This window comes from Equus przewalskii, chromosome 20 (genome assembly GCF_037783145.1).
Source record: "Equus przewalskii isolate Varuska chromosome 20, EquPr2, whole genome shotgun sequence".
NCBI lineage: Eukaryota > Metazoa > Chordata > Mammalia > Perissodactyla > Equidae > Equus > Equus przewalskii.
The window spans coordinates 24,021,027-24,042,169 of NC_091850.1; the positions used below are offsets into that span (position 1 = coordinate 24,021,027).

The 21,143-nt window shown below is 37.8% G+C and overlaps 1 long non-coding RNA gene across 1 annotated transcript; it reads right to left on the minus strand.

The window, feature by feature from the left end:
- Positions 1-8,698: 8,698 nt before the first annotated feature.
- On the minus strand, positions 8,699-15,755 carry LOC139077934 (uncharacterized). Its single transcript, XR_011530610.1, has 2 exons — positions 15,507-15,755; positions 8,699-11,129 (listed from the first exon to the last, which is right to left on the minus strand). It is a non-coding gene; the product is annotated as an uncharacterized lncRNA (long non-coding RNA).
- Between the last annotated feature and the right edge of the window lie 5,388 nt (positions 15,756-21,143).

Consider the following 21,143-nt stretch of genomic DNA (forward strand, 5'->3'; position numbering starts at 1 on the left):
AATTTAAATAGCCAGGTGAGACAAGTGACCACCTGATTTAATTTCTGATTGTTGTGGTAATTAATTACTTCAAACTTAGTGGTTTAAAACAACATAAGTTTATTATTTTACACTTCTGGAAGTCAGAAGTCCAAAATGGATCCTATTGGGCTAAAATCAAAGGATTGACAGAGCTGCATTCCTTCTAGAGACTCTAGAGGATAGTCTGTTCCTTTTCTTTCCCAGCTTCTAGGGGCTGCCCACATTCCTTGGTTCATGGCCGCATGACTCTGTCCTCTGCTTCCATTGTCACGTTTCCTTCTCCAATTCTAACTCTCCTGCCTTTCTCTTTCTCTTACAAGGACCTTCATGATTGCAAGGGACCCAACTGGGTATCATAGGATAATCTCCCCATCTCAAAGTCCTTAATCACATCTGCAAAGTCCTATTTGCCATTTAAGGTAGTATAGTCATAGGTTCTGGGGGTTAGGGTGTGGATATCTTTGGTGGGTGGACATTATTCTGTCTAATATACTATTGTATTGAATAGTGTGGCTCCAGAGAGAAGTAAGGATTGGGGAGGTAGGAAAAAATCTGGAAGGATTGAAAGCATGGAGAGATGTCAAAGATTCCTAGTTACAGAGATAGAAATTAAGTTGTGAACACTGTAAAATGGTTATTAGATCTCCTAGGATTCCTGATGGAGGAGAAGGGGATTTGATCTGAGAAATAAGCACAAAGATGCATTAATTTACCACAATAAACTCTATTATAATAACTATTAGAAACAAAGACCAATAATATTTGCCTAATTTCAATTTATCTGGAAGTTCTGTAATGGTAGTATAGACTCCTTACCAAAATTTCTTGCTCAATGATTCCCAACTCAGTCAACTGTGCCAGTCAGAGCCGGCTGTGATGGATTATATATCTGTTAGCAGAAAGATGAATGGCTATAAAGGAATGGGTTGGAATTTTACAAAGACAGTATTTAGGCTTCCAAAGAAGCCTGAACTCTTCAAAACAGGTACTGATTCCAACTTGTTTCTGTTGCTCCAATGTTTCTCTACTTCCTCTTATGGACTTTCCCTTCAAGTCAGCTTGCAAAAAATAACATAATTTTCATTATTTCATTCTAAAATGTCATTTATAACTAAATTATTATTATACTTGGCTTATAATAATTTGGGTTGTTTTCCTAAAAATAAGTTCTTCCTCAAAGACTGAATATTTTCCAACACTCCAGATAGTCTTATAAAAAGATGCCATATCCTTAGAGTGACTCCAAAGAAAAATTTCACAATCATTTTGATCTATGAGAACATAATTTAATGTCACCTCGAAATTTTTAATATCCTTTGTTAAAATAAAATAAAGTGGAGACCAGGCTTAAAGATCTCCTTAGCAGACAAAACCAGTTAAGTCACATAAGCAAAACTCAGTCCAGTTTATTTTATGAATGTAAACGAAGCTTAGGTTATTTCTTGCAAATGCCTCTGATAATCATAAATAAGACTTAAGTCATATTCCTAACATGGTATAAGATAATCACTTTTAACCAATCCCCTGCCCTTTTGGGAACCCCCACTGTAATAACCAATGATTGTAAAGGCTGAATAAAGTTCCCTCATTTTCACTTTATAAGCCCTCCTGTAATAGCATGCCTCTGAGTTTCATACTAGTTTCAGGTTTATTGAGTTTCATTCAATAAAATATTTGTATCAAGTAAAACTCTCTAAATTTTCTTTTGATACCTTGAATATCAAAAAAATATATTCTAAGGTGATTATTTAGAGAGGGATAATATCAGCTGAGCCATAATTTTTAGTGGATAGTTTACAAATAATCACTACTATTGTGATCAGATTTCGTGTCCACTTCAATGGGACAACTTAATTTTAAAACCATGTGCTGCACACTCTTTATGTGCCAAATGATATAAAAATGCAACAGACATACTTGTTCTCTGACCTCAAGTTATCTTATAGTCCAGTGAAGGACATAAATAAGTAAACAAATGGCTTTCCACTCTAAAAGCTTGTAGGACTTCAGGCATTTCCTCAAGTTATAAATCTCTATCAACTACCAAACAAATGTTAGTTTTCATTCCTTTGGTGCTTTCCAGAAGCCTCATGTGCTTCTAAGGTCCTGCCACACTATAAATAAGGAAGCCAGGGCCTAGGAAAAGGAGGGGACTACTGACCATCACTTGGGCAGTAAATGGAAGATTATTACCTATTAATAATTTATCATATCTGCTTACATTGGGCTTCATTTTGCCATACCGCCACCCAAGTTAGAAAGTGATAAATGGAAGAAATTAGGATGTATTATTATAGGAGTCCAGAGGAAGGAGGGAAGACTTGATTGAGAGAAACCAGAGAAGGTGTCCGAGCTGGGCCTAGAATGGTGAGTAGGAGCTGGGGCTGACAGTAGGTGGAGATAGTAGTTTGAAGTAAGGTTCTAGAAGGGGCTGCTCTGTCTCTAAGCTCCTTCTTTTCTTATGCCCACATTTACCTTTTTTCTCTATGTACACACTATATTCCTACCACACCAAGCTACTTGCTGTTCCCCAAACACACTTGGTTTTCTCATGCCTTCTTTAAAGGCATGCGGTATCCCCACCTACACATCTCCAGCCACCTCCTCCCAGTCCTTCATTTCTCTGAAAAATGCCTATTTATCTTTTATAAGCTGAATTATTTCTTTCTTCTGTGAAGCTTCCCCTCACCAACCCTCCAGCCCCTGACAACCGCGCTCCTCTTTCCTTCCCCCTAAACAGACAACAGACTGAGGGACTCTTTCTTGTTTCTCACATCACCAAGGGTAGAGATGGTCTCCTATCACCAAGGGTAGAAATGGAAGCCAGCAGATCTGGAAAGGCATTGCTGTAAGAGAACATATGAAGGAGCTGCAGAGGGCTGAAATATGTTAGGCTCAGTGAGAGTAGAGACAGAAGAGTGAGTGACATCTACAGTAGTAACATTTAAAGGACAGGGAGAAGATGAGGTGAGAAAAAGTGGGTAGTGGGTCTAACATGACTCTAAGATTTTGATACTGGCTGACTTTGAGCTGGTGTCAGCAAACTTGTTATGTAAAGCTTCAGATAATAAATATTTCAGGCTCTGTGGGACATAGAATCTCTCAGAACTACTCAACTCTGCCACTGTGGCACAAAAGCAGCCATAGACAATATATAAATGTATTTGTGTGACTGTGTCACAATGAAACGTTATTTACAGAAAAAGATGGTGGGCTGAATTTGGCCTGTGGGCTGTCATTTGTGAACTCGACCTAGAGAATGGTGATTCCTTTATCAGAAATTGAGGCTCCGGGAGCTGAAGCCTGCTTGTAGATATGGGAAAACTGGTGGAGGTGTGGTTTAATTGAAATTGGATGTGCTGAGATGCTGGCTTGACTTCCATGTTAAAGTGTCCAGAAGACATTTGCTGCAGTTTGAAAGCAGCAAATAAGGAATCAAGGGGCCCCCTCAATGTCACTGATTGGTCAGTGTAGGACTCGAAAACATTGTCTCCTGTGGCACCTTGAAAACAAACCAAATAAAGAACCAAACCTGCTCTTTCTCCTGTATCCTCAAACCTCATTAGCAGTAACTTAGGCTGGGATGATGAGGATTATCTGAGATTTCTTGTTCTCCCTTAGGACCCTTTTTCCATTCATTTGGTCCATGTCACATTTCTAATGGTTCAGATGCTGAGCTTTCTTCTTCATTGCTGCTGCCTTACTTTAAGTCCTTATCAGTTTTTGTCTGAACTGCTACAATAATCATTTTAACTTCTCCCAACTTTTGACCTCACCCTACACTACTACTAATATAATATTATTATATACTAATAATCCCTGTACTAACCTTCACTCTTGTGCATTCTCTGTACTATGTTGACCATGAGTTTCAGAGATGCACTGGGGGAATTTGTGCTTCCCTTCTCTGCAAGGTTCTACTGGTTCAAAGGATCTGGTTCCAAGAGGAAGAAGGCTTTTGTGATGGAACACAGCAAGGTGCCTCCTGGTCACTTTTCCTTCCTTGTACCAAGACCACCAGTTAGGCAAGGAAGAGGCACCGTCCTAGCAGGGGTAATGAACCCTAATGATGAAAAAATAGTAGGGCTGTCGGTACACGATGGAGACGTGGAAGAATATATTTGGCACCCAGATGATTCACTAGAGTGTCTCTTGCTTCTCTCTTAATTTTGCTAGTAAATGGACAAGTGCAGAAGCCAGGTTCTCTACTGTCCAATTATGACAGTAAATGGACAAATGCAGAAGCCATATTTTTTAGGTTATGGAACTTTAAACGTCAGGGATAAGACTCAGGGTCACCCCGTCAGGTAAGCCCCTTAGACTAGCAGAGTGCTAGCTGAGAGTGAGAGTAATCTAGAATGGGTAGCTGAGCAAGGAAATGACAAGCATTAGTTGAAGCTCTGAGACTAGCTGTAATCACGGATGCTGTAGTTCACTCTGCTAACCTTCCTTATGTAAATTTTCACTGGAAAAGAGACCACCTAGAAGCCTGGAGGAGCTCTTCTCAGATAGGATGAAGCAAGTGGATCTGAGCAATGCAAGAGCTGAACTCTAGTGGATGCTAAGGTGGAGATCCCAGATCCCCTGCCCAGGACCAAGGCACCCATGACCACCCATGTCAGGATGTTGTCTGTTGACTGCTCTATTTCAAAACAGAACGGGCTAGCCCCCTTGCTTCAACTTAGGGTGTAGCTAAAGAACCAGCCTCAGGGCTCCCTGAGGGAGAAGCTGAGGCCTTTGTTGCAAAAGCTTCACAGTACAATTCCCCCTACTCCCCAATGCCCAATCCTGCCTCCCTCACTCCCTTACAGGTATGTTCCTGAAGACACTCCACAATAAGACATCTGCTTGCAAATCTCCATCTCATGTCTGTTTCCCTGGGATCCCTACCTAGACATCCAATACTGCCATGTTTTCCATGGTGATAATAAGGGAGGGATCATTTCAAGTCTTAAAAGCAAGTAAGCACATTTTTTATTAACGAAAATTGTGCTCTTAATTCTTTTGAACTTCAAAACTTATAATGTTTGCTATCTATTGCAACCTCTCTGCTCATAGGCCCAGCTACTTCAGCCACTGACTCATAGGCTCTCCTCAGGCACATCATGTAAGATCCCTGGTCTCATTTTAAACCAGCCAGGAAATTGGGCTCAAACTCCAGACTGGAGACCTTTGAAAATCGTGTTAAAACCACATTAATTCAATTTCTGTTACTTCGGTTGTGTTTCATGCTCTATTTCAAGCTGTCACTTTTTAATCTTCCTGATTTTCATTGTTTATTAAAAGACGAATGATCTAGCATAACGTTGATTCAATCAGCTGGACCAAATACGTGAGATAAAAGCCATGTAATGTTAAAAAGGCTGTCCACCAAATAAAATTTTCCAGGGTACAAAACAGGTGGATTAAGGAAACCAAAGTTTTGCCTCATGGTCACTTTATTGCAATAGTCAGTGATGAAGATAAATATGGTCTGAAATTGTGTCCATGTTGTGTGTTCAATCAATACATCCTAATAAGGAGGAAGCAGACTTACAAGATAAATATGACCCTGGGCATTTGAATGGGTGGCGTGTCAGCATAACACCCCTAATACTGGCTATAAGAGAGCATGAAAACTCACTCAGACCTCTAGCATCTACGTCTAACGCTCAAGGAGATTGGTTTGCATTACACGTTCCCAGTCCATTAATTTTATGTCATATCCAAACTTTAAAAGTTTCTGTGTTTCTTTGGTAAGATTTTCTGTTAGAACTAAAGATTTAGAATTTTGGAATTATCTTCCATTGTAATTACTGACTGCCTTCTGGATTGTAAACTGTCTGCGGTCAGGAACTGTGGCTTATTCTTTTTTATGTCCTGAAGTACCCTGCACAGGAATTTGTAGGCAGTGTGTTACCAATAAGTAATGCTGAATTTAATTAGGGCTGGGAAAGCATTCAGAACTCAATTAGCTGAAACTTCTCATTTTGGAGATGAAGAAAGTGAAGCTCCGAGGAGTAGGAAATAAATTATTTACGGAAGGGCTAAATAGGGCAAACCACATAATATGCGCTAATTAAAATGAGAAAATGTAAGAACTCAAATATAACTTATTTCCTGTTTCGTGCAATTACTTACATCTGATTAGACAGTAAATTGCCCATAATTAATTAAGGAACACTGCTTGTTAAAAAGCACCTCATTTTACAGGATGGCTTATTATAGTTATAAATTTTATCTGATAAACTTTCATTTCCTAAATAATTTTCCTTTGTCAGTAGAAAGCAAAATATCTTAGGTTTATTTGCATTTAAGGGAAAATTTGATGATTTCTTCATTCTTTAAAGTAGGTACCTGCAGACTGATTATCCTTTAAACATTAAATCCTACATATCCATGAAATGTATTACTAATCTGATTTTTGAAACTTTTTGGTAATTAACAGTTGTACATATTGGGTGAAAACATTTTTTAAGATATTATAGGGTAAGTTTCCATAGCAGTTTCTTAGGTTATACTGTAATAAAATTTGTTCACTTGCTTCCTTGGTTACAGCTATATTTTCCCTTCCATTAGGTGTTTGCTTTGTCAAATATCAAATAAGATTCTACAACAAATTAAGTGAATTGTAAGCTTAGAGACAGGGCTGGCTTTGTGGGCATGAGACTTCTGTATTTGCACAGAGCCCCATGCTTAGAAGGGCTCTGTACTTGTTTTAATGCTCTGCTGTCACTGTCTTAAAAATTCTTAGGAATTCTTTAACAAGGGCCCTGCATTTTCTTTTTGCACTGGGTCCCAGAAATTAAGTAGCCAGTCTTACTTAGAAGTCAATGAAACATCATCAAATTATTATCTTCTCTTCACAATTCTAATAAATATTAAAAATATTTCATTTGTAAAATTCCAATTAAAGAACGCTTGAGAATTGGGGTGTTAGAGTTGAGACTTGGTCTCTAAAGCTTTTTTTTTTCTTTCTATGAGTTAGATGCATTCAACTACTTTTATGTCTCAATAGACATACAAGTAAATTGTTTTGTTGATGGAGGACCTTGGGTATATTGGTTATAATCCTAGGTTTAAAGATGTATAAAACAGTATAGGTGTTTCTGGAATGGCCAGTGAACTTCATGTGTCTAGAAACCAGATCTGCCACATTCACAACTGTTTCCCCAGGGTTTTGCACAGTACATGGCATATAGTGAGAAGAATTGCTTTTCTAATCAAATCTCTGGCTTTTATAGCTTTAATTTTGAGTATCTTCTTCCTCCTACTTTTAAATGTAGAAAATCAAAGTGAATTGAAATTGCTGGTTACCTGGGACCTGGTTAAATGATATTTTACTGAATACCATGCTGATTGTTGGGATATGTACCAAAAATACCAAACTTGCCAATTTTTATACAGAAATTCTTAGATGGAAGGTATGAGAAGAGAGGAATGAGATTTGGAGATCATGGAGCATAGGGAAATAGGAGAAGGAAATTGATAACGCCCAGAGAAAACTGAACCCCTGATACCAGCTTACAATTTAAGATTCAAATGAAGTTAGCTCAATCATATGTTCATTAAGAGACTCAACTTCCCTCTTATTCTCTTCAGGGATTCCTAGAAAGAGAAGAGGCTTACAGTTCTTGGAGTCACTTGGTCCTGAGTTACTGCTTGTGCTAAATCAATTGAGTTTGAAAATTATCTTGCCTTGTCTTCAAATACTGTCCCTTTTCCATGCCATAGCTCACCCTAGTGGGGACCTACACAAATGGTAACAGATTTTCATGAAGATTTGGGATGTGGGAGGGGTTATTCTTCTCACAAATACAAACACTTTGAATTTAATGTTAATGTGTTCCCATTCCTAAACGTCCTTTTGCCGTCATGAGAGTGGGAATTTCTCACTGAATAACATTTCTTCTTGGGTTCTAGTCACCTACCATGGTACTCTGTGCCCTCCCTCTGTGATCCATGCTGGTCTCCTCCCCTCTCTTCTCTCACTACTGATCCCACTCACTCCCAGGTATTCTATCTCTTTCCACTCCATGACCACGTATCTATGATCTCATGTTAGTTTTATAAATAAAGACAGTTCGCTCCATGATAGGAACTCTGGTGAAAACTGAGGAAAAAAGACTATGAAATACATACTTACAATGAGAATATTTACCCTAAATAAAAATGGTATGGTACACACAGTTCTTTGTCTTGCTCCCCTTCCTCAAATATCTCTTTACTCTTTCCTTAGCCTTCACCTTTCTGTTATATTTTTCATAATCATGGAGGAAAAAATTACTGTGACCAAGAAAAAAGTTTTCTCTTTTTAAAGAGTGGCCCTGAGCTAACATCTGCTGTCAGTCGTCTTCTTTCTTTTTCTTCTCCCCAAAGCCCCCCAGTACATATTGTATATTCTAGTTGTAGGTCCTTCTAGCTCCTCTATGTGGGACACCACCTCAGCACAGCTTGATGAGTGGTAGTAGGTCCACACCCAGGATCCAAACCAGCAAGGTCCTGGGCTGCCAAAGCGGAAAGCACGAACTTACCCACTTGGCCACAGGGCCGGCCGCAAGAAAAAATTTTTATAAAAAGTTTTATTCTTACAGTATAGCATAACAAAATCATGTTTTTTCAAACCATACAGATGAGTGTTAATTAATAACAAACTCATAACAATTGATTAGTAAGGATTTTCAGAGTTAAAGACTGATTTCTTTTATGTTTTCCACATTTTATTTGTTAAACCACTTTATTGAGGTATGATTGACTTACAAAAAGCTGCACATATTTAATATATACAATGTGATGAGTTTGAAGATAAGTATACACCCATGAAATCATCACTACATTCTATGCCATTAACATATCCATCACCTCCAAAAGTTTCTTCCTACATTTTTTGTGTGTGTAATAGGAACACATAACATAAGATCTACCCTCTTGGCAAGTTTCTAAGAATATAATACAGTGTTATTAACTATGGGTACTATGTTGTACAGGAGATCTCTAGGAGTTTTTCATATTGCATAACTGAAACTTAGTACTCTTTGAATAACACCTCCCCATTCCCCCCACCCCAGCCCCTGACAACCACCATTGTACTCTCTGTTACCATCAGTTTGGCTGTTTTAGATTCCTCCTATAACTGGTATCATGCAGTTTTTATCCTGTTGTGTCTGGCTTATTTCACTTAGCATAATGTCCTCCGGGTTCATCCATGCTGTCACGAATGGCAAGATATCCTTCTTTATTGAGAGATTTTTTCATGAACAGATGTTGTATTTTGTGAAATGCTTTTTCTGCATCTATTAAAATGATCATACAATTTTTATTCTTCATTCTGTTAATACGGTTGTATCACATTTACAGTATTGATTTGCCTGTGTTGAACCATCCTTGCTTTCCAGGGATAAATACCACTTGGTCACATGTGTGAGCCTTTAACGTGCTGTTGAATTAAGTTTGCTAATATTTTGTTGAGGATTTTTGCATCTATGTTCATCAAGGATATTAGCCTGTAGTTTTCTTTTCTTATGGTATCTTTGTCTAGCTTTGGTATTGGGGAGATGCTGGCCTGATAAAATGAGTTTGGAAGTGTTCTCTCTTCTATTTTTTGGAAACATTTAAAAAGCATTGATATTAATTCTTTTTTAAATGTTTAGCATAAGTCATCTGTGAAGCCCTCTGGCCTGAGTTTTTCTTTGTTGACAGGTTTTCCATTACTCAATCTCATATTTGTTATTGGTCTGTTCAGGCTTTCTATTTCTTCTTCAGCCAGTCTTGGTAGAATGTATGCTTCTAGGAATTCATCCATTTCTTCTAGGCTGCCCAATTTGTTTGTGTACAATTGTTCATAATAGTCTCATGATCTTTTTTTATTTCTGTGGCATCAGTTATAATGTCTCCTCTTTCAATGCTGATTGTATCTATCTGAGTCTTCTCTCTTTTTTTCTTGATCAGTCTAACTCAGGGTTTGTTGACATTATCTTTTTAAAAAAACAACTCTTAGTCCCATTGATTTTTTTTTCTATTGCTTTTTTGTTCTCTATTTCATTTTTGCTGTTCTAATCTTTATTATTTCTTTCCTTCTGTTAATTTTGGGCAGGTTTTTGAGCTTCTTGAAGAGAGGAACACACAAAAAATTTTACTTGGGGGTGATTCATACAGTAGAAAATTAGTGGCATCTGAATTCTATCTTCTTTGGAAGGTGAGATCGTTTGTAATTTGCGAAAACCTGATAGACAATTTGTGCTGTTGGTTTAGCCCTAAAATAGTTTTAAAAGAAAAACTGGCAATATTTGCCCAAGTGTAATCTTCTCTAAGGAAGTACTCCACTCCCACTCCTGCCAAGTGACATTTTCGGGCTCTGTTCACCAACACACCAGGTGTGAACACCAGGAGCTCTGCCCAAAGGCCAGGCAGAAGAAGAGGGAGCCACAGTGACACAGTAAATTTATACACTTCCAAGAGACTCTTGTGCAATAGTATAGTATCCTTCCAGACCAGACAGGGCTACTTACACATTATTTATGTCGAGAAGAGCATTTAAATGGAAACTTTTCTGAGGATCCAGGTGGATACTTCATGAATTTTACCTCGTAAAATGAGAAAGCTTAATTCAGTTCTAATGGTTTTGACATGGCCAAGCAATCCATTTTCAAATTTGTGAGCAATCTGTAAAATACTATAATGCTCATGCTTGATGATGATCAGTGATTAGAAGAAGGGAAAGGCAAGAACACATACGTCTCACATGAGGAGCTTTTCAAATGAGCAGATTCTCCACATTTTGTCAGAAATTATGACCACTATGTATATAAAAAGGTGAAAGTTCAGATACAACAAGCAGAGCAAATGATTCTTATGCAAATAGCCCACACTCTGAGATAAACCAGAAGAAATTCCACCTGGTATTAACAGTCCAAAGAGGATATGTTTTGCTATTCCATTCAGTTTTTTACGTCAATTAGCATGATTCCATCCTCTTCTTCAGAGTAATTGAATCAGAACATCCATGGGTGTGACTCCAAAAGAGATCATTTTAAGTCCATTGGTTTCCTACTGGATTTGGGATCCAGTTCTCCAGAGCTGTGTTTCTCAAAGTCGGTTTAAGAATCACTTGTATCAGCACCACCTGAGAGCTAGATAAAATGTAGATTTCAGGTTTATGGACTCAAAATTTTCTGGGATGAAGTCTACAAAAAAACACAATTTTTAACTAGTTCTGTCCTTGATGTCTGAAATTATACTGGAAAATTAGCTTTGTTCATGGTAAAGCAGCAAAGGATCAAAGCTAAAGTAAAAACAGTTATAGGGCTGGCCGTCCTATCAAGCATGTCAAAGATTCTGATCAAGCACATCATGAAAACCAACAGGATGTCAGGCTCATATTAGAGGATACGAGAAAGGCTGGCTTACCCCATAATCTGTAATGCCAGGGTAAAGAGCAAATGGTGAGAATCAGCAAGAGGCTGACAAGGGGACATGGAGGTCTCTCTGGGGAGTTCTAAGGGCTATGATCTGAGCACAGCATAAATTCAAGAGCTGTAGGGCTGACTCTCAGAGTCAGAGTTTAGTCATAGGATAAGGAGGTGAATTTTGTGAGTTTTCTTTTGTTGTCATTTTCTCAATCAAGGCTCTAGGGTTTGGAAGGTAGAGAGAACGATTCAGGCTACAAAGGGAAAAGGAAAATTTACTGTAAGGGAAAGTTTACTGAAGGACACTCATAGAGTGAAAAATGGATGAAATCTAAAAAATGTATCGGTTCAATGTTAGAGACAGAGGGTATTTCTGAATTGAAAGAGGCTCTAAATGCCTATAAAGAGGAGCTTAAAGACTGTCACTCTGGTCAGCTGCTCTCCACTTTTCTGGAGTATTATAGCTTTTCTTTTTTTTAATTGAGGTCATATTGGTTTATAACATTATATAAATTTCAGGTGTACATCATTATATTTCGATTTCTGTGTAGACTACATTGTGTTCACTACCAAAAGTCTAGTTGCCATCCATCACCATACATATGTGCCCCTTTACTCTTTTTGCCCTCCCCTGCCCCTTGTTCCTCTGTTAACCACCAATCTGTTCTCAGTATCTGTTTATCTTTTACCTATGAGTGAAGTCATATTGTAATTGTCTTTCTTGGTCTGAGATTTCCATTAGCATAATACCCTCAAGGTCTATCCATGTTATTGTAGCTTTTCTGTTTTAAAATTAATATTTCTTTCTTTGATTTCCATTCAGTTTTCCAAAATGGAAATTTAATTAGCTAAGCCAATTGTTGGTGTGTTTGTTTCTCCAAGTTGTTCAGCCTGTGGATCAGGTTGCCATCACTGATCCAATCAATTGTGGTGGGAGAAGCTGAGGACATGGAGTAGGGGAACCAGCCACGTGATTAAAAAATGGTTGCTCAGGAAACAAGGGGTGCTGGGAGAGACAGATTCTTTTAAACCACAGAGGTGGGCGATAGGCAGAGTAAACATGTTTGAGCCTTTCTCTTTTTAACTGAACCACTTATATCAGCATTAGTTTCACATGGGAACATGATAACTTTGACCTCTCACATTAGGGTGAACAAGAGAAACAGAGAGACTGACCTGGCTAGGAATTCAGGGAAAGAGCAGGGGCCCTAATACCTGGACAGGACACTGTCTGGTGACTGAAACTCAGGAAGACAATCAGAACCCATTGCTTTGGCCTGTATGTCAATAAATTTGCATACCTCAGGATTAGGTCTGCATAAACAACTTGATGGGTTTTCACCTTTTTATTTAATTCTTCTGTGGAATTTGGGATAAGTGTGTGTGATTTCAGACTATGCTTTAGTGCTCTTTTACCAACTGCAACACTGATGACTTGGGATCTCAAATCTTGCTGACATTAAAATGACTTCTTTATGGATACAGTTCAGTAGATCTATATAATTTTCTCTTCTTAGCTTGTGTAGCTGGCTGGAAAAAGTCTACATGATGCCAGCAATTCCCGTATTTCAGTATGACAGATGCTTCTTTCTGCTTACATTCTACAGTGAATCCTTTTGAGACAGCAAAGACTAGCTTTATTTAGACTTGTGAAAATGTGAAGATCTTCCAGCCACTGTCTCCTCTCTTTAAGACAAATAATATGACAAATAGTTTTCCTCTTCTTCCACCATGAGAAATTCTGATCCTACATTGTCTGTGTGCCTTTGAGAAAATCAGTGGCTGACTTTCTGAGGCCAAATTAGAAGAATAATAATTATTAAATTATCTCAATTATGTTCAATAATGAAGAAAGGAGAAAATATATCTAAAAGGGTAAAAGTGAAACATCTAGAAGTAAAAACATTGCTTCATATATCCAGGGACCAGATTCTAGTCCCACCTGTGACATTAACACTGTCTTCTTAGACAATGTCATCTAAAACTCCTGAAAAATTGAGTTGAATTGGTTCTATAAACTATACAGTATTAGAAGTTATGTGAATATATATGCATATATATGTGTGTATATAAAGAGTGTTGTGTGTGTATATATGTATATGTATGTATATATGTGTGTATAGTCATGCACCACATAACTGTTTTGGTTAATGACAGACGACATATATGACAGTGGTCCCATAAAGTTAGTGTCATATAGCCTAGGCGTGCATTAGGCTATCCCATCTAGTTTTGTGTACGTACAGCCTATGATGTTTGCACAATGATAAAATTGCCTAACAACACATTTCTCAGAACACACCCCCTTTGTTAAGTGACACATGACTATATACATAAAATATATTACGTATATACTTTGCCATCAGAAAATTCAAATTTCCTATATCATTTCTTTGCAAGCTCAGGCTCCATCTTTGGAAGACCCAGGGCTATGTGCCAAGGACCTTGAACCTCAGTCAACAGTCAATATTTATTAAGCCATCTATATAGCTATCAACCCATTCAACCTCCTCCAGACTTCAAGGTACTAGATAGCAACATGGTGAGGTTTGATATCTGAAAGGAGAGGAAATAAGAAACCATTCCAATTCTATTTTTTTGTTGTTATCTGTTGGTTTGTTCTTTATTTTAAGTTCTGGTTTTCATTCTATGGAAGTGATGTTAGGCAATGAGTTCCTTAGGGAAAGTAGCATGTATCCTCATCTATCCCCAGGAACTAGTGGGGTACTCAATAAGAATTTGAAAGCATGAATACATGAACATATTCATGAATGTACTTCAGAGACCAAAAATTCTAGAAGCTTCTCTGTGATCCGTGCCCTTTGAGGAGAGCTCCTGTCCAAGGTTTATTATGAAAGATAAAACCAGGGACCTGAAGAATTGAATGTATTCCTCTTCTCTTCAAACTTCACTCTGTTGGGGCAGTGGAGGACAATAGAGAGAAGAGAAAATAGAGGAAAAGGAAGAGAGTGAGGAATTGAGAAAAACATTGTAGAGTGCTGTATGCATGGTCAAAGAGGAAAAAAGTTAGACTCCAGATGGTGCATCAGAGTGGCATTACCACTAGCTTTCCAAGACTTCCACCCCCTCACTTCAAATACAAATCTCTTCTCTTTTAGCAATAATGAAAATGTTGTACTGATGACATGGGTGAATACTAACCCAGTTGAAATACCAATTTTGTAAAGAAAATTTAGAAAGAAAACCAATTCTATTCAAATTTCTCATTCCCGTGGCTAGTCAAACTTTTCTTAGGTTTAAATTATAGCAAGGAGAGAGCATTATTTATAGTTGACTTTGTCATTGTGGGAAAACATGTAACCTCAACCTCGAGGGATGCTGGGACTTTAGAGGCAAGCTGGCAAAGAAAGGAGCGTATGTTAGGACAAGTTGGCACCAGGGAACTGGAGAGAAATGTGAACCAGGCTACTTGTGGTTGTCTTTGCAAAGGCATTTAGCTTTTAGGTCATTTTTATTGACACTAGTATCCAGTTACAGTCATGTGGCCATAGGGAGCTTAAGGTCTGAACACTGCCATTCTATTTGATTATTGTTGCCTATATGTTGTAAAATGGGTGAGTTTTATGCCCAGAAATTTCAGTACATTATTTCTTTTGGAGGCATGACAATCTCAGATCCTTTCATAAATGCCATCTAGTCATCTTAATTCAGGCACTCCATGGAAGTCTATAAAATTATAAGAGAGTTAAATGAAATACATGTTGGATTTTAAAAGCTACCTCTAATTACCAGTGAATATCTCCCCAGAGGTCTCTTCTAGGCTTATGGACAATGGTAGCCATTATAGTCCATTACAGAGTAAAATTAGCACTTAGGCAAAATTTGGTCATTTTATAGAATCCCAAGGAGTCTATGATGTTTCTGGTTTTCAAAGCAGGTTCTGAAAAATTATCTATGCTGTGACACCATGGACATAAAATTAGATCCTTAAATGTAGCTAGACTCATTGCTACTATAAAGCTAGCAAGCCAAAATTTTTTCAGAGGTAACGAAATAGAGGAAGAAGGAATAGTTTCCAAACCTATGAGTAACAAAAATTTGACAATTACTACAAAAAGAAAATTAAGAAAATAAACGAACCTTTATGTTTGATCTTGATCATAGCATGAAGAAGGTTGCTCCTCAAAAAAAGTGGCGCCTCTTTATTGCTCAGCAAATAGAAAATGTTACATCTGTGAGCAATCAGGGAATGATAGCAATTAAAAAGTAACCCTAGTATTTAAATAAGACCTGGTCAAAATCCGCTACTGGAAACTCAGGACTTCTCTTTTAAATCCTTCTTTTCCAAGGTTTTTTTCAACTGAGTGTTGGAATCTCAGTGTTTCTTTGCAGAAATATTTCAACTGAAGAGAGGAATGTGTGCCTTTGGCCCAATTACCCCGGCCTTTCTAAATTCGCTCATGTTTCTGGCCCAACGTCCACACATTTTCCTGATCCGGTTGGTCATCTTGCTACACTTCCCCAATGACTTGATAAAGCAGGGCTTGAACTTGCCCTACCACACCACAAGCGTGACTGACTTGAAACACTTGTCTTAAGTTTTTCTCTTTCTAGATAAAGTTTCTAGTAACAGGAACAGCTCCTTCTACCATGGAAATATTGAACCTGGCATCAAATCTTGGTAAAAATCTAACATGCTATAGTGATTCCAAAACTTTTCTGAGTCTCTTCTTTGAGAGTCTAATGGGGGCAAAAACAAGAATGCATATGCAGACGATAATTTGCCAAAAGTTCAGAAAGTTAAAAAGACCCAGAACCTAGATGAAGAATTCCAGAAGTAGAGCCTTGGGTCACTAAAGTGTCTAGATGCCTAGCTATTACTATATTTTTATATTAGCTATTGCTAACAGAGTTGCAATATGAAGTTGGAGTTGCGCAAGAGTTTTGCTATGTCTCATAAATCTAAGATATTGTTGAAGTCTGTCTAGTTTGTTGTGCTCAAAAGAGTACGAAATGTCAGAGGCTTAATTTGCCTTAACCTTTTTGCAGTTTGTGGAGTACTTGCTTTTTTGTCTTCATTCTGGTATCCCAGAAAACCCTGAATGACAAAATGTTACAGAGACCATATCAAATCTGGCAGGTTTGGACCATGATGATGAATGATGGATACCTTCTGGCTCCCCAGTGAGGATGCATGGATCAGTGAAAACTATATCGTATGAATCTTTGAGGTCACTGAGCCCAACTTACAACCAAATTCAGGATCCCCTCAACAGCATTCCTTGACCTGTTGTTTTCAAGCCTCTGCTTAGACACCTCAGTGAGGGAGGGTTTATTTACTCCTCAAGTGAGTCATTGTATTTTTGCAGAACAGACACTATTAATAAAATAAATGTATAAATATTAACAAGGTAAATTTTATTTATTCCTTCATGTTGAGCTGAAATCTTCCTCCTTTTAACTTCCATCCTATAATCTCCACAAGAAAATAAATGGTGCATAGTTTTCAACAATACAAGCAATGTTCTTTTGTGCTTGCTCCTTCTCCTTAGACTTATTATAGACTTATTTAATTTGCATATAACTCCTGTGCAATTACAGAATTCATTAAAAGCAATAACAGATACTGATATGAAGAGCACCATGGCAATGCATCTCAAAGCTAGAGGTGATAAACATTGGCAGTATGCATGGTGCTTAGGAGCGCAGACTCTGAGGCTAGGCCATGGTGTTTGGAGTCCCACCTCTGGCTTTTGCTCACTGTGTATGCTCTGGTGAGCTGCTTAACCTCACTGCTCCTCAGCAAAACGCAGCTGCTAGTATCTGCCTCATAGACTTGGGAGGATCAAGTGATCCATCTCTAAAATGTTTATAACAATGCCTTGCTTATAAAAATAACACTTTGTCTCGATGTGAAGAAAAATGTTAACAATCAAAAGAGAAGAGTATATTTCCTGGCACAAATACGTAGAAATTTGAGCAGAAGTGAGATGTCTGGTTTTGTAGATTGAGGGTGCAGTCCTGCATCGTGTACCTGTTTGAGTTACGATTGAATTAACGCATCGCTCAAATTTAAGATCTCAATCTGTACCTAATCCAAGGCAAATTTCTGGAAGATTAGGCTTGTAACGCTTCCCTGTAATGCTTTAAAATATGTAAGGATTGGCAACAGTGACACCTTATACAGCTACTGTTCCATCTCATACTTTGGGCCTCCTTTATTTGGATTTTGTGATCATTCAGACAGTGAAAAGTCTCCATTGATGGAAAAAAAAAATGCCTTGTGGAGCCAAAGAGGAAGACAATGCACGTACGTAAGGCAGCTCCTGGCACCTTCATCTGGAAACGGTAAATGGCCCTATCTGCTCACACCAGCAGGCTGGCTGCTATGAAATTAAGCATTTTGAAAGAAACAAAGCTTCATTTCTTTAAGAGTATTCTATAGTTCACCAACCCGGTCACTGAGTTTGACTTTTTTTCCTTTCCAGAACACAAAAATAGCAATAATAATAATAAAAGGTATTCTGAACTTTTTTTTCATACAGCTTTGCCAGATTCTGTGGACATCCTCTTTCAACAACTTGTCTAGAGCTCTCAACATTTCCAACTAATTTAACACTCCTACGCAGAGCTCTTGTTGTGTCATCAGGCTCATTTCTCTTCCTCGCAGCTGCATTTCCCAATAATTCCATCCCGTTCACTGAGTTCCACAGGTAGCTTCTGTTTCCTCAAGGTTTGAAACAGGCCTCCCATGGGATAATGAAGGCGCCCATGGCTGGCTGCAAGATTCCCTTTTACCACTGGACTCTTAAGACTCCAAAATATTCTTCATCATTTGGCATAGCAGACAGTCCGCAGCAGCCATTTGGTTTTATAATCGGCGGAACAGATTATTTCAGTGCAAGAAGGAGCTGTGGTCTGAGGTTGGGCATGAAGTTTATTTTCCATTTTCTACTGAGAGATGAATGAGCACCTGAATGAGAATGAAAAATTAAGTCCTACAGCTTTTCTATTCAATTTCTAGTCATTAACCTTTTCTAACTAAGGCTATTATAAATTGGGAACTTGTTCTTAATTTTCTATGGTTTATTTTCTTCTCTCATGCCTGTCAAGCCAGAACTTTGGATCTTGTAAATGGTGTGGATATCATTAGAGGAGACACAAATGATGAAGATTTCAGATTAATCCCTGTTCTTAGAAGCCAGAGAGAAGGAAGGCAATCTCCAGCAAGCCAGCCTCTGTTTCTAGACAAAATGAGGTCCATCTGAAACCTCATTCCAAATGGCTGCAACCAACAGTACCAGAAGACATGCCTGTGGTACCCACAGTTACGTTTGTTTAGAATTGTTGCAATTTGTACTCCTGGACACTATATGCAGTCTTGTTTTTAATAGTGCCAAGATTAATAATGCTAAGATTAAAGGTCATGAAAATGTAACACTGGACGTTGAAAAGCCACATACAACCCCAAATCTCTGATCTGAGAGAGTTCGATGGCCCAGGGAATAGATTTAGAACCAAGTTTCATGCTTTGGTTAGTCTTCAAAGTTAGCATTGAGCTGCATGCAAGCAGAATGATCTTGCACCAAATAACACCCAGTAATTTTCTCGATTCTCAATATTTCCTCTCTGTCACTGGTTCACTATAGGTCTGTCCCTGGGTTCAAGTGATGATTATGAAACAACAGAATTTCTCCTGTGAAAATCCCCCAAACAAATTAGAGAAAATATTCAGAAGATAAAAGTCATATTCTGAAAATTGGTTGGTGAGAACTAGGAAAGTAATTCCTTTAGAAGAACAATGCTGTGATGTTTGGTTGGTCAATAGCTGGCTCAATCCACAAAAGTCTACTTTTTATATTTCCAAACTACTTTAGTAATTCATTCCATCACCAACTATTTGTTGAGTGTTTGTGAGGGATCAGGCACTGTGCTGAGCACTGAGAATACTGTGATGAATAAAAAACTGCCACTGTTCTCAAGGAGTTTACTGTCTACCGGGGAGAAAAGTACCTGACAATTGGGAGATAGTAAGATAAACTGTATTTCAGAGGCTAATTCAAAATCTGGATCTTCTCTTCCTACCTTTATGACATGGCTAATCAAAATGAGTTTTCCTTTCCTGGCCCAAGCACATTGCTTTTCAGAGAAAATGGAGTACAAAGGTGTGAGACTGTTAGCCCCTGCTGGTGATCTTTGAGAATCACAAAGAATGGGAAAATTATTGGAAGACTCAGGTCAGGGAAATATCTTCAGGTTATCAAAAAGACTATGATGTCATTTCCGTAAAATATTAACTAGTAAGTGTGATGTCAATCTCAAGTAAGCTTTCGGGAAACATTATTGAAGAAATAGTTTGTGAGCACCTAGAAGTGAAAACAGAGATTACTAGGGATTCACCAAAAAGCAATGAAATCTTATTTTGATATGATTATTTGACTAATAGAGCAAAGAACAGAAATTGACGGAAATTTAAATTTTACCAAGACACTTGACAAAATCTGTCACTATAACATTGTGCATAAACAAGAGATGGAATAAGATAGTACTCTCTAAAGCACAATTCATCCAATTGAATCAATTTGTTTTTTAAGTCAAAGTATCCAAGCGTACAACACAGCTCTGCCCTAGTCAATGTTTATCATGACTTGGAGAAGATATGGGAAGTATGCTCATCCAATTTAAGGATGAGGAAAATCAAATCCAGAGGGATGGGGAGTATTGAATGACAGCCTCAGGATATTCAAAGATTTTCACAGTCTATAAGGAAACACACAAATCAAAGCTATTAGAAAGAAGATGACATATATGGACGACATTAAAATAATCTAACATAAGAATAATATTACCCTCAAAGTAGAAATGCCAATAAGTCTAAAAGGAAAAATATGTAGAGATAAAGTATAAAGATCATTTCAATTTTTTTATTGAGCTGTAACTGACATATAACATTATATTAGTTTCAGGTGTACAACATAATGATTTGATATTTGTATATACTACAAAGTGATCACCACAATAAGTCTAGTTATCTTCCAACACCATACAAAATTACAAAAATTTTCTTCTTGTGATGAGAACTTTTTTCTTTTATACTTTTTATTGAGATTATGATAGTTTACAACCTTGTGAAATTTCAGTTGTACGTTATTGTTTGTCAGTCATGTTGTAGGTGCACCCCTTCACCCTTTGTGCCCACTCCCCACCTCCCCTTTCGCCTGGTAACCACTAATCTGTTCTCTTTGTCTACATGTTTAACTTCCACATATGAGTGGAGTCATACAGAGATTGTCTTTCTCTATATGGCTTATTTCACTTAACATAATTTCCTCAAGTTCCATCCGTGTTGTTGTGAATGGGACGATTTTGTCCTTTTTTATGGCTGAGTAGTATGGCATTGTATATATATACCATATCTTCTTTATCCAATTATCAGTTGATGGGCACTTAGGTTGCTTCCACATCTTGGCTATTGTAAATAATGGTGCAATGAACATAGGGGTGGATGGGACTTTTGGAATTGCTGATTTCAAGTTCTTTGGATAGATAGCCAGCAGTGGGATGGCTGGGTCATATGATATTTCTATTTTTAATTTTTTGAGACATCTCCATACTGTTTTCCATAGTGTCTGCACCAGTTTGCATTCCCACCAGCAGGGTATGAGGGTTCCTTTTTCTCCACAACCTCTCCAACATTTGTTATTTTTTGTTTTGGTTGTTTTTGCTATTCTAACGGATATAAGGTGATAGCTTAGTGTAGTTTTGATTTGCATTTCC